The following is a 15,454-nucleotide window of genomic DNA, read 5'->3' as shown; positions in this document are numbered from 1 at the left end:
TGCTTGTTCTTCCCTTGCCTGGGTAAAGGCTAGAATTTATTTCTGCAACATTTTTTGGTTCCCTGACCGGGAAACAAGCACGTTGTGCCACTGGGTCTGGAAGATGCAGAGTGGGGGATGGGAAAGAGAGCCAAGGAAGGGGAAGCACACTCCGCTGAGGACTTTCGGGGTCTCTGACTGGGTTGCTCCTGCCCAGCCCCCACGTCACCTTCCAGGCCGGACTTCCAAAGGGCTGAGTGAGGCCAGGACTTGGTGCCAACACAGATCAGGTAAGGTCCCAGGATTCTGGTTCCCATTTGGCCTACCCAGAGTGGTAGAAGGAGAGGCTGATCACCTCTCAGGGAGGCCTCACTGGTCTCATTTGGTTTTGGTAGGGAACCTTGGAACTCCCAGAAAGGGAGGGATGGTATGGTTGTAACCTTCAGTGTGTGTATGTGTGAGAGAGTGGTGCGTGTGTATGAAATCTCCACAGCTGCAGCTGCGGAGATAAATTGGGCTTTGCCTGTGGTTCTGTCGACAAGTCATATGGCTGATCGGTGACTGGACTTGTCAAAATCTCAGAGAGGAAGGCCAGAAAAGCATCCATGTGCTCCCCCTTCTCTTGCTGTAACATTGAATACAATAGGAGGGAATGGGAGCAGACAGACGGTCCTGGGGACCGTGCTTTAAAAAAAAAAAAGAGCAAGGTAACTGATAGGGAATTTTCTGCCCCACTTTCTTTAGAACCTAAGGGGCATTCTTCCAAATATAACTTGGGAAATAATTACTTATCTGAAAAAATAGTTCAAAAGAAATATTTGAAAGTAAATTAATAATTGTTGTCAGCACTGTCAGAAATATTGGTAAAATAACTATTTCTAAAAATTAGTGCAAATGGCCAAAATTCTAAATGAAAGAGATCTCTGTGTCTGTGTCTTTGCCTTTGTGTCTTTTGTCTCTGGAGGGTTGCTGCGTTAAATTTGTTATAAATGTTATAAATGGTGCCTATATGAATTCTTATAGAAATGAACCCAAATTTTGAAATAGCAATCTAAAATTTTTGGTAATCAAAAACTAATTAAAAATGTAATGGTTTAATTAAAACATATATGCCTTACATTTATAATGTTAAAAAGTTAATAGCTGTATTGTATGTTTAAATGTGTTTAATTTGGGAAAGAAAGGAGCTTGGAGTAAAAAGGAGTTATTGACCTGGTCTATGTTAACAGAGATAAATGTGGATAAATGTGGTTTTGTTCATACCTGGACTTTCCCAGGTGAGCATCTTCATTGATTTTTCCTTCCCTTGTCTTAAAGAGAAACCTCAGATATAAGAAATTGTTTCATTTGTAACTCTGTAATTTGAACTTCCTGTCCTAAGGAAAACTAAAGCTACAGTTGGTATCTCTATTTTAAATCTGTTCTTTTTATCATTATTTAAATGGTGGTGTATTTCTCCTATAAGACTAAAGATATACTAAGTTTAATAATGAAGATTGTTGACTGCTTAATGAGCTTTTGGTGTACTTTTGCCTCTTATTGTAGGAAAACCAAACTTTATTGTCATCACCTAATATATATATATATATATATATATATATATATATATATAAAACAAACATGTTTATGTATAAGTTATCCATTACAAAGGAAAAATAGCATAACAGCTCTTATGATGTCTTGAAGTGAAAAATGTAAGGCTGACCTATTAATTAGCTGAAGTTAGGTTGGGACAAGACCTCAGTGTGGACTAAAAGTTTCAGGGAGTAACTGATGGACTTTATCTGGCCAGGCACCTGACTTGTGTGCCATAGATGTGGATGAGAGACCCGTGGGTAGGTGACAATGGCGGTTTTTGTCTTGATTTTGATTTTACTCTTTTCCTTTCGGACCTGTCTGGTTGTTGGTTGTTTCGATGCTTTAAACCTGTGACAGACTTTGGGGCCTTGTTCTGGGCCAATCCTGCTTGGGTGGACTTTTACCCACGAGGGAACGGGTAACTTTGGGTACTTGATTTAGAAACTATATTCTTTGCCTTTCCTGCATTGTTTCCTAATTGTATTAAAGTTCCTTCCCAATAAAGTCTCATATGTTTTGTGTTGATGCAAAGTCTCATATGTTTTGTGTTGATGCGGCAGATGGCAGAACCTATTTAGAACAGGCAGGTTTGCGGGATCTGAGCTGTCCCTCTCCCTGCCCTGTAACAGATTTGGCGCCCAACATGATTTAGGACAGAGCCATCTGTGATAAGTCATCACCATGGGGACTTGGGCTTCCCTATGGCACTGGCTACCATAAGTGCAAATGTGATTTTTGGTTCCTCTAGTGTGATTGTTTCTTATGTAGATTTGCTGTTTAAAAAAAAAAAAAAAACAACTACTCGGGCTTTGTGATGATCTGTGTGTCTGTGTGTCATTTGCTTGTAGTGACTTGCTAAGACATTTGATTTTGTGCAAATTGTTCTGTGTAACAGTTTTACTCAAAAGATTAAGTAGTATGTTGGACCATGTGGCCAGATCAAAGATGGCGTCTGAGGCCACTTGGCAGGATCCTGTAAAACTCAGAGGTTCTTGTTGCTAGGACTTTGGACTTTGTTTTTCTTTTTGTGATCTCTGCTGTTTCATCAGCATTTCTAAAGGCAATAATGATTCTTCAGTGATATGTTGCTTTGTCTTCGACTACTTCCTGACCTCTGCCTGAGGGGTTTCGCAAGCCAATTGTGGAGCAATGGTGTTTAAATTAGCAAATGTATGTCTGGGTGTTAACAAAAATTAACTGGTAATTGCTGGTAACCTTGATGGATTCTTGGAGATAACTTGAATTTTTGCAAAGTCTGGATCAGAAAAATTAAAAGGATTTTGTCTGAGTCTCCAAGGATTTGCTGCTGTGAATTTTGTCTACCCAATTTGTTTTGGGCATGTTTGCCATTTTGAATCCTGGATTTGTACAATTGCTGGTGTAAGACAAGATTCTAAGTTTCTGCTTCCTTCTGAGGAAGGTCTGTTGTGGAAAGCACTCTTTATGGTGCATGATGTAACTGTATGAGGTTTTCATACCTGTGTTGTTGCTGTGTTGTTTTTGTTGTCCCTCCCTAGCATGGGTGAGGTGTAATCTGTGCTTAGATGTTAAATCTGCTCTTTCAGCTTCTGTCCCAGAGTGGCTAACAGAAGTAAAGAGATGACTCCTTTTTCTTAAAAGTTAACTGTTGCTTTTGCTCTTTTGGCTGCTAGGCAGGCTAGCCCAGGATTGTCTTCTGATAAAAAGTCTTCAACACTGAAAACCCTAAAGTGATAAACAAGGTCATATAACTGTTACGATTAATAAAACTTTTTCTTCTTATTTCTAAAGTCTTAGGTTTGTAGGATAACAACTGTAAACTGATTTCTGCCAGCAACATTTCACATTTGTTTTGGACTTTAACATTTTTTTTCTGAACCTATGGAGTAAAACTGCAGTTACATAAGGTATTATACATGGCATAACTAAAAAAAAAAAAACCTGTCTATGTTGCGAGCCAGCCGCAGCAGTCTGGGTGTCAGGGGTTCCTGAAGGATGGGAAGGCGTCGGCGCAATAGTAGAGAAAGATGGTAAGGGAAGAGGGAATGAGGAGACTCAGACACTTGATCAGGGTGCTGACATCTTCCTACTGAGGGTCTCAGCAGTCCTTTATTTATACTAAGCAAATTGTGAGTACACAAGCATAAGGTAGGAAGATAACAATTATCACATGTCCCTTTTCAGGAGCCGCCAAGGGTCTGTTTGCCTTCCGGCAGAGGTGTAACATTTATTATTTTTTGTCTTAAAGAAGGCACAGTTGCTAAACAAATGTTTTCAAAATAGTTATTTACTTTAAACAATTTAACAGTTATTGTATTACTGGCAAAAAGTGTATGTGTCTACAATTAACATTTCTAAGTTTGCCATGGTGAACGATTAACTATGGGCTGAGGGAAACAAAGGGCAGGAAGTTACCTGGGGGAAGGGAAACAAAGATTATTTCTAACTAACCTATGAAGTTTAGACCAACATACAACTAATTGATTAAAGTAAAAAACAGAAGGCTTTTATTTAGAAATTATTATTTATATTGTTTTAGCTCTACCAGTCATAAAATTGCTGTTGACTTATTCTTGAATGCATACTCTAACAGCTACCATACCACTGTCACCTCCAGGGGAATCAGCCCTAAACAAACAGGAAGAATTTAGCAGGAGTTAGCTATGGCGCCTCCTGGCTCATCAGAAATGTTCTTACACTTGGAGAATGGATCATGTCTGCCACCCAACTGCTATCTTTAAAGTAATGGAATTTCCTTCTCCAATTAGCTCTTGCCTCAAAGGACCACATCTCCATATTAAAGACTTGGCCAAGGGATGTTTACAGCCTTTTGTTCCCAGAAGTTTTTTTACTTGTTAATGTAAGGCCAAATGTTGACTGCCTTTTGGCAGAGAAAAACTAATTTTATAAAAAATGTAATATTTGTATCATGCAGTGCCATTTGCCATCAAATTAGTTATTCATTAATTGCTCAAAAAGCATTTGCAGTTTTACTTTTAAATGCGTATTTTTAGCAATGGTAGAGACTAGCCATAAACAAATGAGGAGAATCTTGGAGTCAGCTAACGAGATTCCTGATTTTTCAGAAATCTGCCCCATGCCCGGACTTTTGTCAGATGACATGAGTAGCGCGGCTCCCATTATGTCTATATGTTGTATGTCTGTATGTCCTTGTGTCTAACAGTCTTGGTCTCTAGAGGTTGACAAATTGGTATACATGGTGCCCACAGACATTGGAAAAAAAAAAAAAAAGAGTCTCCAGTTATGAGAAAAAAAAAAAACAAAACTACAGGTTATGGTTTGATTGTCAATATTGTACTACTGAACTAAGCCGGTGCCTTCATAGAGATTGAATATTGTTGTTTCTGTTGTTTTTTCTGATATTTATGGCAAAACTTCCCAGAAATCTAAATTCAAGTACAAATTTGGTAGCCTGTCATTTGGCTGATGCAAGGAAATTTTGTGGAACATCGGTCAAGCTCCTGAGACACTCCACAAAGTTTCTCCCTTTCCTCCTGGGAAAGTCATTAGATGAATTTGTTGTATTTGGCTGACCTAGTGAAGTAAAACTGGAAGGGATGTATGTCACTTGGGAAAATGGTAAAACTTTGACATGTACAGAAATGTTAACACTGGTTTTCTAAAATGCGTATAAAACCTCTCAGTAGTGATGTGTATGTAAATTGTCAATGGTGATTGGCATCTTGTAATATTGTATACTTCAATTATTTATTGACAGAAATTGTTTCTGGAAAAATAGGGAAAAAAGACCTCAACAGATTCCTATTGATGAAACTGTTGATAGTATAAATTTCCTACACAGGACCAATACACCTGATATTTACTAAGTTTTCTTTGACATAATACTGGTAATTTTTTTTGCATTTTGTTCTGAATCCACAAAGGCTTTTTTTGTTTTGTTTTGAGTGACCAGGACCTGTGGCAAGGTTGCATTTTTTTCCCAGCAAAGCTAATTTGTGTTCACATTTTCTCTCCCCTTGATACCAACACAGTGTACAAATAGTGGTAATAATATTTTTTTTTTTTTGCTACTTATCTCAGAGTCTCTTTTTGCATAACTTCCATAGGGATTTTTTCTGCTTAAACAAAAAATTGGACATGAGTATCATTGTGTGGCTTTGCATGGAGTTCTTCCAGAAAGTAGAAACAGAGCTGAACCAAGAAGAGGAGAACCTGTTTGCTTTGTTCGTAGGGTTCTAGAGACCTCCAAAGAAGGTGAGGAAGCTTGCCTCCAATGGCAGGACTGGACAACCCAGCCAACGAAAAAGTCCTGGTACCCTCGAGAAGAGGAAAGCCCAGGTGGAGTCTGATGAGATCAACTTTGTTCCTGAAGTCTACATGGACTGGATGCCAACAGTTCACTCTGATCCTATATGGAGTATTCCAACAAAGCCCTTAAATTGCTATTTAGGTATTTGGCCCTGTGATTTTATGCAAAAATAGGTTAAAAAAATGGTTTAAAAGTAGATTTAGTTTGCAAACTTTTGCTATGCTGTTAAAAAGTTTGGGATCAAGGTTGAGAAAATTTGTGTTTTACATAAGTTGGACCATTTTAAGATTCTTTTTTTCCTGTGATTTTGACATATTTGCTATCTTGTTTTGGCTATTGATCCAGATTTTTTTTCCTTTTGGCTTGAATAGTGGACTATTTTTCACAATGGAAAACCGTCTGTCATACTGGACATTCATGGACAATGTTGCTGACTAATTGTTGCTTCTCTTACATACATTGTAACCCTGAAAAGAGACGGTCTCCTAAGGCCACAGCCTGAGATTTTCCACCATAGATATGGTGGAATAAAAATTAAAAGGGGGGATTGTAACAGGGTGGTCCCCAGGAAAGGGGGAGGTTCCAGGCTCCCTGCCCCACCCAAAAAGGAGGGTGGAGCTGAGCAGAGAGAATAAGCTACAGAGGAGACTGAGGAAGGATGGAAGCAGGATGGAGCCAGAAGGAGCCCTGGAGGAGGCACATGGAACCGAGTAACATGTGAAGAAACTGTGCTTGCCTTTTGGTCATGGACTGGGTGACACAGATGTGGGTTTTTGGTCTTGTGTGGTGCTTTTCCAGTTTTTTCTTTCTTCTTCTTTTCTATTCCTGTCCTCCTTCACATCATTAACATCATGTCGGGAACTGTGGCACCAGCAGTGACAGGCCTTCCAGATTAAACCCCCCATGACAACCCCATTTAGTAGAAAGTAGCCGGAAGATGCAACGACACTTTCTCCCACAGAAATGGAAGGTCATACCAGAGAATGGGGATTATGACGCAGTTACAAATGTTTAGTCTCCCAGATAAGCATTAACAAGTTTGTCTTTCCCGTATTTCTTGCAATTACCCCCTTGTCTGATATAGGTGATTGTTGTGAGAAAAATAAGTCACAAGGGCATCAAAGGGGGGAATGACCTCCAAGGAGGTCCGAGGAGAAGGAAGCTGATCAGCAGAGCAAGATGGCTCTGTTCTGTCTCTGTGCTAACCCCTTCTCCCTGCCCTTTGGAGACCCTTGCCCATCCCCCCCCTTTTTTTTCTCCTTTGTAAAGTCTCAGGTTCCACCCCCTTGAGGGCATCACTCCAAATTAACATGGGCCTACAAACCAGAAAAAGGACACTTCAGCCAGCGGATGGACAGGACCCCTGATCTGGAGAGTCACCTCCTCTTGAGGCCACAAATGGATCAACCCATCAAGGCAGCCTTAGACATCAAGGCCTGCTCTGGCCACACTCGGGAAGCTGGTCGGTCTATGCTTGGCAGAAGCTTGAGGACCTTCCACACTTGTGACCTCTTGTTCCTGTGGTGACTGTCTTGGCCTGACCCCTGGGGTTGGGAGGCACACCTTTTTGCCTTGGGTTACATGATATAGTGTGTAGACATAATTGTTTTTGAATGTTTGCTAAAATGGGCCTGCTTGCCAGTATCCTCCTACACCTGTTCTTCACCCTCTCTTCTGTATGTGAGGACTCATCTCCCAAACCCCAAGTAACTACAATGAAGCCAGGGTTTGTACCCAGCCTGACAGAAGGACCATGAAGAACAAGGGAGCACTCTGGTCTCCCACACCCTGGGCACCATTGGTTCTCAACTGCTCTAATGCGGCTTCAGACTGTGGCATTTGCATAGGGCCAAGTCCTGCCCAGTATGAAGGAGTCATACTTGACCCAGGTTTGTTCCCACCAAAGATATCACCCAACTGCTCCTCCATCTGTGCCACAGATGGCACCTGGCCTGTGCTCAGGGGGTGTATCATTCAATATGTTCCTCACCCCCTACTGGCCAGTTGATAGTGAGCTGGACACTTTGGAGGATGATGCCTTATGAGAAAATAACACAAAGGCATCAAAGGGGGGAAATGAAAGGGAACTGCTAAGAAAAAGAAATCTCTCCCTGTTAAAGAATCATAGATCTGGAAATGTAAAGTAAATAATAAGTTTGCTTCCTTAGTAAGCATATCTAAACAAGGTCTGGCAGCAGGCCATCCTGGAAGATCTGCGTCCTTCCCCCTTTTCCTGTGTCAAGAATTTGTATGCTAACTAGCCAACTTTATCAATGTAAAGTGGTTGTTTATAAAAGAAACTCTTTGTCTCTAGACCAGTGCTCAGACCTTTTGGGACTACCCAGGTCTGAGACCTCATGCATGAGTAATAAAGCTTTCCTGGCCTCACCATTCCTAAAGTATTGCTTGTTCTTTCCCCTGCCTGGGTAAAAGGCTAAAATTTATTTCTGCAACAGAAGTAGAAACAAAACAGAACAAAGAAAAAAATTTAAAAGACCAACGAAACCAAAAGATGGTTCTTCCAAAAACAAACTGAATAGACAAACCTCTAGCTAGGATCACTAAGAAAAAAGAGAGAAATTTCAAATAAATAGGACTTTTAAAATGAATTACAGTGAAAGGATAGGCACGGTAAAGAAGCAGAGAGCCTGGCCAAATCTCTGACAGCTTCACCGAGCTCCCACAGAGGTCAGAGAAGTTGCACCCACTGTGAGGGTGAGGTGCCTTCTTATAGGGTGGGGAAATGTTATGCAGGAAGCCGGGTATGCAGAACCACAGTGGTTTTTTTCTGAAAATACTGTTTCTTGGTAGTTTTGGCTGATCGCTCTCAGGTCCTGTTTGTGCAGGGTGACCTCTGGTTCCAGGAGCTTGAGGCAATGCTGGAATTTCTTGCAGTTTCAAGACTCCCCTGTAGCCTGGGTCCCTTAGCACGTCCATGCACTCCCTTATAATAGGAGCCTCCCTGGTGGCTCATGGGTTAAGTCTCAGCACTATGAAGCTATTGGCAGCCACTGCAGCATGAGTTCGATCCCTGGCCAGGGAGCTACCCACATGGCACAGCAGACCTGTCCTGTCTCTCCTGCTGCTCCCCTCAGTAGATCTGCCTGTTCTGTACTTCAGTAGATCTGCCTGTTCTGCTCCCCACTCTGACTCTGGTGAATCCTCTAGCCCCTCCCATACCTCGTGCCTAAATCCCAACTCTTGTATGTATAAATAAATAAATATTTCTAAAAAGGGGGGAAAATGGACACTGCAGAAATGCAGAGGATAACAAAAGATTATTACATACATTTATAAGCAAAAAAATTCACAGCGTAGATGAAATAGACAAATTCTTAGTATTATACAATTATCTAAGACTGAATAAGGAAGAAATAAAAAGTCTGAACAAGCCAGTCACAAGCAAGGAAACTGAACAGTGATCAAAAAACTCTCCATAAAACAAAAGGACCAGATGGCTTCATCAGCGTGTTCTACTTAACTTTCAAATGTGAAATAATACTAATCCTGCTCAAACTCTTTCAAAAAGTTGTGAAAGAAGGAAATATTCCAAACACATTTTATGAGGCCAACATCACTCTAATACCAAAACCAAACAAAAAGAACATAAAAAAGAAAAACAGAAACCAACTTCCCTAACACAGACACAAAAATCCTCAATAAAAAGTTGGCAAGCCAAATTCAACAACATATTAAAGGACTTATATATCAAGACCAAGTAGCATTTATACCAGGGACACAAAGATGGTTCCACATGCAAAAAATCAATCAATGTAATTCACCACATCAACAAAAAACAAGATAAAAGCCATATGACCATGTCAGTAGGAGCCAAGATAGCACTTGATAAGATTCAGCATTCTTTTATGATGAAAGCCTTCAAAAAAACTGGCAATAAATGCAACATATGTTAACATATTAAAAGCCATAAATTCATGAGAAAATACATTATTGAGCAAATGAATATAATAAGGATTCCAGCAGAACTTCCAGCCTGGGTGCAATGAACACTCCAATGCAGCATAATCAACAAGTTTGCATACTCACAGCTCTTTCCCTTTCAGGATTCATGGCCAGGGCCTCACCACTCCCATCTAAACAAAGTTGCATTTGAAAAGGGTTAAGAGCCAATAAAGCTGCTCTGTCTCTCCAGGGCCATCTCCAGTGTCTGCATCTTCCTCCCTTTGCCTGTCCTCCCCAATTTTGTCTGGGGACTTTGCAGCAAATGGTTGTGCCTGCTAAAAAATTATGCTATCATTGTAACAAATATGATGAAGACAGTTATGTATAAAAAGAACAGTGCTCAGATCATAGGGAGCTACCCAGGTCTGGGACCTAATGCATGAGTAATAAACCTTTTCCTGACCTCACCATTCTGAATTATAGCTTGTTATTTCTCTGCCTGGGTAAAAGGTCAGCATTTTTACAACAATATGACAAACCTACAGAGAGCATTATTTTCAATGGTAAAACCTGAAAGCCTTTCCACTAAGATCTGGTACAAAACAAGGACTCTCACCACTACTATTCAACATAGTAATAGAAGTCCTAGCTAGAGCAATTAAGCAAGAGAAAGACATAAAAAGAATACAAATTGAGAAATAGAAAGTAAAGCTATCATTAGTTGCAGATGATATAATTTACATAGAGAGCCCTAAACACACACACACACAAAATTAAAAGAATAAACCAGTTCAGCAAAGTGGCAGGATACAAAATTACACACACACACACACACACACACATATTGACCTTCTTATATGCAAAAAATGACCTGGGGAAAAAAGAAATTAAAAAAGTCATCCTGATACAGAGCAGCAAGGGGCACTAAATCTGGCCAAGGACATTGACCAAATAGTTTACCAGTCAACACCTTAGTTTTTCACCTGCATACACAATTACAAGACTGAAAGGTTCAGCGCGGTAAAGAAAAGGAGAGCCAGGCTAAATTTCTCAAAGGAAGGAAAAATTTATTGTGCCCCAGGTGGACCTCACGGACCCAATGTGGGGGTCTGTGAAGCCGCACAGTAACATTCTTCCCTGAGAAACAAGCAGGTACCCCCTTTATTAGCTGTTAACAAGTCCAGAGCCCGCCGGTTTTGGAGAGTGACCTGTGCCAGGGAGGTGAGCTGTCTTTGTAATGATGCTAAAGACACATAGGTTTTTTCTAAGGAGGTATCCTTTCATAAAATTCCTGGGCAGAAATCAGGCTGTGTTCCAGGTCACCACATGCCATACTTGCAGCTGCTATCGATGATGCCAGGCTGATTCCAACCATGATTGGAAGAAAGGCTGCCCGCTTAGTCCGATGTGGTGAGAATAACCAACCTAGCTCAGACCGTCTGTACAGAGCTAACTGTGGGACCACGAGGACTTGGATACGTGGGCCTGGAGTAGCAGAATTAATACACTGAGAGAGAGAGCCATTGCACCAGAAAAAGTTTCCCTTTACTGTTGTTCGGAGCACAGAAGTAACTGAAATGTTAGAAGCACAGGAATGAAAGCTGACAAGGGCATCAGTTTGACAGCAGGGGTAGCTGTGATTGGAGTCCCATAGGGTGAAAGAGAGTTGGGGAGTCTGGCAAGCAGCGTCCGTTATCTTGGTCGTAGTGGTATTGAGATTAATTGGACCTGCTGCCAGTAGAGGCCTCTGAAGGGAAGCACAGAGGAAACAAGAGGAGGTGTTAGTCCCAAAAGAGTCATTTAGGAAGGTTATAGCGTTTTGGATTATATGAATCCAGGTTGAGGGTGTCTCGGTCTTTTCTGATGATGTTAGCTGATTTTATAGGATTTGTTCTGAATGGAGGATGTCCTAGGAGACTTGGACTGTGGCATTTTGTGTCGGGACATATTCCCTTGAGATGGACAGTGTTGCCACTGGATAAGAATGCCAGCCAGTGCACACTGAGGCTTGGACTCCCTGTACCCAACGTTGGTCCCAAGGATCTGAAATAGCATAGCTAACTTGATTCATATTGAAGCCTGTATTATGACGGACCAGACAGAACATTTGGCCTTTGTCTGGAAGGTGCACTGTGCATGACTGATAAGGGCAACCCCATATTCTCTATAGGTATTTTTGCAGTGATCTAAGGTTTGATGGTAAAGAAACAAAACAAAGTGTTTATAGGGGTATTAATCGATGAAAGAGTTAGGGTGAGAGTGATAGGTTCTGTGCATCTGGCCTGTGGGCACTCCGCAGTACCCACCTAGTGGGTGGTCTCAGTGGATCCTGAGACAAAGGTCTCCCTAACTTTGAATTTCCATACACAGGACACTGAGCTAGGGGAGATTTTGACAAGAAATGCACATCCTAGTAGGACCCAGGTTATGACATACATACTGTTTGTCTTCAGGGGCACATTTGACCCATGATAGATGGTGCCAGGAGGGGTGTCCCAGGAGTTTTACCGCTGTAGGCGTGGTGAGAATGACCGTGTGTGGGCCGGTCCACCGAGGCTGCAGTGGCTTTGGCTGAAGCGATTTGAGCAGGCCTTGGTCTCCTGGATGCAGTGGTGGGGAAGGTTGGTTGAGGAGGTCGAGATCCGAGGCAGGACTGGGTAAGTACTGGTCTGTGTGTTCCTGGAGCAGTTGCCTGATTGATGGTAACAGTGGCCTAGGCAGCTCTCCGCTGACCGCACGCACCTTCTCAAGAGCTGTCAGTCTACAAACACAGGAGGCATCTGACAAAGGAGACTCAGTCTGGAGGTTTGCATTTCTTCCAGGATTTTAGGACACGAATGAATGGCAGAAGGTGGCCAGAGACAGGCAGGAGAGTGGCTGGGTTGAGAGAATTAGACTGAGTGAGACTCACCAGAGGGTTTTCAATATAGAGCATATAGAAATACTGTAAACGGGAAGGAGTAAGTGTGGAGAGCAAGCGGGGAGACAGGAGGTCCTGAAGGCAGTGTGAGGAATGTACTTGGACAGGTCTTCCCAGAGTAAGTTTGAGGGGTTCCCAGGTGAGTTGGGCTGCTGCTGCCAGGGCTCTAAGGCAGGGTTGCCAGCCCCTGACAGTGGAATCCATCTGCTTGGAGAGATAAGCGACAGGACGCAGAGCTGGGCTCAGAGGCTGGGAAAGGCCGCCTGCCGCCATACCCCGACGTTCAGCTGTGAACAGGAGCAAAGGCTTTTCTGGATCAGGAAGGGTAAGGACAGGTGCCTTCAGAAGGATATGTGTGAGTAAAAGGAAGGCCCTGCGGACTCCCCGGGGGATTGGAGACGTCCTTCAGGGAGACTCTTGCTGCATCATATAGTGGCTTGGCTAAGGAAGCAAAATTAGGGATTCAGTGTCAGAAGAATCCAACCAAACCTAGGAAAGAAAGGATTTGTTTTGCTGATTTTGGGGAGGGAAGATCCCGGATGGCCTGTTTGTGGTCCACCATCAGCTGTTTGGAGGAAGGAGTTAGTGGAAGACCCAGATAGATGACTGTGGGAACTGAAAGTTGAGCTTTGGATGGGGAGGCAGTATTCTTTGGAGCACAGGAAGCTGAGGAGTTGTGCAGTGTGTTGCCGAGACAGTGGCAGAGAAGGACGGCAGAGGAGGAGTCAGCAACACACTGGAGGAGAGTGCTGGGTGGAGTATGACATGTCGAGAGATCACTGGCTAATGCCTGACCAAGCACATGAGGGCTGTCCCGGGAACCCTAAGGCAGGACTGTCCAGGTCAGTTGCTGGTAGGTGTGTGTCCGGATTTTCCCAAGGACAAGCGAATAGTAAGTAACATTGAGGATTTTGAGGGATGGTAAAAAAAAATACCTTTGAGGTGAAGTACAGAGAAGTGTGGGGTAGAAGACGGTATATGAGACAGAAGGGTATAGGGGTTTGGCACTACAGGATGGACAGGCACCACCACTTCATTAGTGAGGCGAAGGTCTTGAACTAGGCGATAAGAACCATAAGGCTTTTTAATGGAGAGAATGGGAGTATTACAGGGCGAGTGGATAGGAGTAAGGAGTCCCTTTCCCAGGAGTCGTTGGCTGATGGGTTTGAGACACTGACGGTGAGTGAGGGAAATTGGAAACTGGGGGTGAGAGGGAAAAGAAGAGGGATCCTTAAGGCGAATGAGGACTGGGGTACGATGGGTGGCAACAATCAGGATAGAGATATTCCAGAACAGGGGGTTGACAGTGGAAGGAGACAGCGGGTAGTCCTGAGAAGGATTAGGAGATGTTTGGAGTCATGGGAGCATGAGAGCAGCACTAGGGTGTTGGAACCATGAGAGAGTAGCCCTGAGATTGGTCAGAAGATCGTGACCCAGGAGTGGTGTGGGGCAAGAAGGCATGACTAGGAAAGAGCGGACCAGTGGTCCTGAGCCAAGAAGGAAGGCCGTCAACACCCTTAACCAAGACCTGAGAAGGATAAACTTGACCGGAATAGGAGGGGAGGACAGAGAAGGTAGACCCCGTGTCAACCAGAAAGGAGATGTACTTACCTGCTACCTTGACCGTTACCCTGGGCTCCTCAAAGGTTATCGGAGTTGATAAGTCTGAGCCTCTTCAGTCCTAACCCAAGTCCGCCAAACCCAAGTCCGCCAGTGGCAAGAGTTGCAGGGACTGGAAGGACTGGCCCACCAAAGCCAGGTGTGGAGGGACAGTCACTTTTCCGGTGACCCTGGACATTGCAGATGAGGGACAGTCCTGGCGGAGGGCGGGGGTTGGGCCATTGTTTGGACCAGTGGCCTTCTTGGCCACATTTGAAGCAGGCTTCGGCGGCGGTAGGTTCGTTGGGGCCCATGGGGCCCATTGTCGTCCTCTGTCGGGCAGCAGGCGCTGCGGTCGTTGGAGGAGCAGGGCCTGGCGGTCTCAAGGCAACTACTGGGGCCTGAGCTTGAAGCTCAGCCTTCTGGTGACTGCGGAGTTCCCTCTCTGTCCTGTCCCGTTCCTCTCGGTTGTTAAATACTGTAAAGGCCATGTTCAGCAGATCCCGGATAGGGGTTTGAGGACCATCCTCAGTCTTTGCAAGTCAAGAGGGTTTTTTGAGGAAGACAGGGTAATTTCTCTGAGCTTATGAAAATTTATAGGTTTAGGCGCTGCCGGTTGGAGACCAGCTAGGGGACAGGTCAGAGGTCAGGGTGGAAGAGAAGATAACATGTAATTATGACATGTATGGTCATAGGCTTGGATAAGATAATGAAATTTTTTTTTTAGATGTAGGTAGTGGGATAGTTTGTGAAAGAGCCAAGACACTTTTCAAGTTGGGAGAGATCAGACAGAGAAATGAACATGGACTCTAACTTTTTCTTTAGTTCCTACCCACTTCTCTGAGGGGAGGGAGAAGAGGATCAGCAGGGAGAGGGTGTGGCAGCTAGGAGGTGAAAAGAAAGGGGAGGGAGGGCCTGGATTGGGGAGCTGGAGGAGGTTAAGACTGAGAATTTAGAGGATTAGAGAATGCAGAAGAGGGGTCTGGAGAGGGCAAAGAGAGAGGAGTCTCGAGACTTAGAAAGTACGGCAGGTTTTTTGGAGGGAGGGAAGGGGCGGGGCGCAAGAGAAAGACAGCCTGGCCCTAAGGATCTCTGACCATGTTCCATTGCGGTGACAGAATTATTTAGGTCTCTAAGGACCGAGAAGTCAAAAGTGCCATGTTTGGGCCAGTGGGAGCCATTGTCCAATTGATACTGAGGCCATA

The sequence above is a fragment of the Talpa europaea genome, assembly GCF_964194135.1.
Source record: "Talpa europaea genome assembly, chromosome: 2".
Taxonomy (NCBI): Eukaryota; Metazoa; Chordata; class Mammalia; order Eulipotyphla; family Talpidae; genus Talpa; species Talpa europaea.
The sequence above is the reverse complement of the archived record's forward strand: the minus strand, read 5'-3'. Positions refer to the sequence as shown.